Source organism: Salvelinus namaycush, chromosome 38, assembly GCF_016432855.1.
Source record: "Salvelinus namaycush isolate Seneca chromosome 38, SaNama_1.0, whole genome shotgun sequence".
In the NCBI taxonomy this organism is placed as follows: domain Eukaryota; kingdom Metazoa; phylum Chordata; class Actinopteri; order Salmoniformes; family Salmonidae; genus Salvelinus; species Salvelinus namaycush.
This window is the reverse complement of record NC_052344.1, coordinates 14,551,982-14,555,830: the sequence shown is the minus strand read 5'-3', so window position 1 is coordinate 14,555,830 and position 3,849 is coordinate 14,551,982.

The window sequence follows — 3,849 nt, the reverse complement described above, 5'->3', positions numbered from 1 at the left end:
GACCTTCCTTTTTCTTACAGTTTAAGTAAACCCCAAAATAATATGGAACCATGGGACTATACAGTAGGTCTAAACCTAAACATATAATGACTGCTGGGGTGGGCCTCTTGTACTACGTAGGGCAAACCCAAATACTGCTAAAAATAAGACCCAAATGGCTGGGCTATCAGAGTCAGCCAGATACATTAGGTTAAACCCAAACAAATGACTGGGCACCCCCTACCTATACAGTAGGTCAACCCAAATGGACTGGGCCTGGTATACAGTAGGCAATAACCCCAAATGACAGGGCTATGCAGTGGAGCAAGCCCACAAAACCACAATTGACTCGGGCTTCTATACAGTAGGTAACCCCAAATGAATGGGTATACAGTAGGTTAACTAAACAAATGACTGGGCTATAAAGTAGGCAAACCCCAAATGACTGGGCTATACAGTAGGTGAACAACAAATGATTGGGCTATACAGTAGGTTAACCCCAAATGACTGGGTTACAGTAGTAGGTTAACACACCAAAATGACATGGGCTATATAACAGTAGGTAACCCCAAATGACTTGGGCTAGGCAGTAGGCTAACCCCAAATGACAGGGCTATACAGTATGCAACCCCAAGACTGGGTTACAGTAGGTTAAACACAAATGACTGGCTATACAGTAGGCCAAACCCCAAATGACTGTGCGATACAGTAGGCAAACCCCAAAAATGACTGGGCTATACAGTAGGTAAAACCCCAAATGACTGGGCGTTTTACATAGTAGGTTAACCAAAAGACTGGGCATACAGTAGGTAACCCCAAAATGACTTGCTATGCAGTAGGCAAACCCAAATGACGGGCTATACAGTAGGTCAAACCCAAATACTGGGTGTGCATACGCAACCACAAATGACTGGGCTGATACAGAGGCAAACCCAAAAAGACTGGCTATACAGTAGGCAACCCCAAATGACTTGCATACAGTAGGTTACCAAATTACTTGCTAATGAGTAGTGGAACCCCCAAATACTGGGTACTGTACGTAGCAAACCCCAAATGACTGGGCTATACAGAAAGCAAACCCCAAATGACTGGACTATACAGAAAGCAAACCCCAAATGACTGGGCTTTACAGTAGGTTAACCCCAAATGACTGGGCTATACAGTAGGTTAACCTAACAAATGACTGGGCTATACAGTAGGCAAACCCCAAATGACTGGGCTATACATTAGGTTAACCTAACAAATGAAACTGGGCAATACAGTAGGTTACCTAACAAAAGACAGCTATACAGTAGGCAAACGACAAATGACTGGGCTATACAGTAGGCAAACCCCAAATGACTGGGCTATACAGTAGGTTAAACCAATATGACTCGGGCTATACAGTAGGTTAACCAAAATGACGGGCTATACAGTAGGCAAACCCCAAATGACGGGGCTATACAGTAGGTTAACCTAACAAATTACTTGGCTATACAGTAGGCAAACCCCAAATGACTGGGCTATACAGTAAGCAAACCCCAAATGACTGAGCTGTACAGTAGGTTAACCCAAATGACTGGGCTATACAGTAGACAAATGCCAAATGACTGGGCTATACAGTAGGTTAACCTAACAAATGACTGGGCTACACAGTAGGTTAACCCCAAATGACTGGGTTTTACAGTAGGCAAACCCCAAATGACTGGGCTATACAGTAGGTTAACCTAACAAATGACTGGGCTATAAAGTAGGCAAACCCCAAATGACTGGGCTATACAGTAGGTTAACACTAACAAATGATTGGGCTATACAGAAGTTAACCCCAAATGACTGGGGCTATACAGTAGGTTAACCCCAAATGACTTGGCTATGCAGTAGGCAAACCCCAAATGACAGGGCTATACAGTATGCAAACCCAAAATGACTGGGCTGTACAGTAGGTTAACCCAAATGACGGCTATGCAGTAGGCAAACCCCAAATGACAGTGCTATACAGTAGGCAAACCCCAAATGACTGGGCTGTACAGTAGGCAAACCCCAAATGACTGGGTTTTACAGTAGGTTAACCCAAAATGACTGGGCTATACAGTAGGTTACCCCCAAATGACTTGGCTATGCAGTAGGCAAACCCCAAATGACAGGGCTATACAGTAGGCAAACCCGAAAAGACTGGGCTATACAGTAGGCAAACCCCAAATGACTGGGCTATACAGTAGGTTACCCCAAATGACTTGGCTATGCAGTAGGCAAACCCCAAATGACGGGGCTGTACAGTAGGCAAACCCCAAATGACTGGGCTATACAGAAATAAAACCCCAAATGACTGGGCTATACAGAAAGCAAAAACCCAAATGAATGCTGGCTTTACAGTAGGTAACCCCAATGACTGGTATACAGTGGTTACCTAACAAATGACTGGGCTATACAGTAGTCACCCCAAAATGGCTATACAGTAGGTTAACCCCAATTGACTGGGTTTTACAGTAGGCAAACCCCAAATGAACCAGGGCATACAGTAGACTAAACACCAAATGACTGGGCATACAGTAGGCAAACCCAAATGATGGGCTATACAGTAGGCAAACCCCAAAGACTGGGCTATACAGGTAGAGCAACACCAAATGACTGGGCTATACAGTAGGTAACCCCCAAATGACTGTGGCTATACAGTAGGAACCCAAATGACTGGGCTATACAGTAGGTTGACCTAATAAATGACTGGGCTATACAGTAGGTAAACCCCAAATGACTTGGCATACAGTAGGTTAACCCAAATAACTGGGCTATAACTAGGGTACCAAAGGTTTGCAGTATGTTAACCCACAAATGCTGGGCTATACAGTATGTTTAACCGCAAATGACTGGGCTATACAGTAGGCAAACCCCAAATGGCTGGGCTATACAGTAGGTTAACCTAACAAATGACTGGGCTATACAGTAGGCAAACCCCAAATGACTGGGCTATTCATTAGGTTAACCTAACAAATGACTTGGCTATACAGTAGGCAAAACCCAAATGACTGGGCTATACAGTAGGTTAACCTAACAAATGACTAGGCTATACAGTAGGTTAACCCCAAATGACTGGGCTATACAGTAGGTTAACCCCAAATGACTGGGCTGTACAGTAGGCAAAACCCAAATGACTGGGCTATAGAGTAGGTTGACCTAACAAATGACTGGGCTAAACAGTAGGTTAACCACAAATAACTGGGCTATACAGTAGGTTAACCCCAAATGACTGGGCTATACAGTAGGTTAACCGCAAATGACTGTGCAATGGAGTAGGTTGACCTGACAAATGACTTGGCTATGCAGTAGGCAAACCCCAAATGACGGGGCTGTACAGTAGGCAAACCCCAAATGACTGGGCTATACAGAAAGCAAACCCCAAATGACTGGGCTATACAGAAAGCAAACCCCAAATGAATGGGCTTTACAGTAGGTTAACCCCAAATGACTGGGCTATACAGTCGGTTAACCTAACAAATGACTGGGCTATACAGTAGGGTCCCCCAAAATTATTGGGCTATACAGTAGGTTAACCCCAAATGACTTGGCTATGCAGTAGGCAAACCCCAAATGACAGGGCTATACAGTAGACAAACCCCAAATGACTGGGCAGTACAGTAGGCAAACCCCAAATGACTGGGCTATACAGTAGGCAAACCCCAAATGACTGGGCTATACAGTAGGCAAACCCCAAATGACTGGGCTATACAGTAGGAACCCCCAAATGACTGGGCTATACAGTAGGAACCCCAAATGACTGGGCTATACAGTAGGTTGACCTAATAAATGACTGGGCTATACAGTAGGTAAACCCCAAATGACTTGGCTATACAGTAGGTTAACCCAAATAACTGGGCTATACAGTAGGTTAACCCC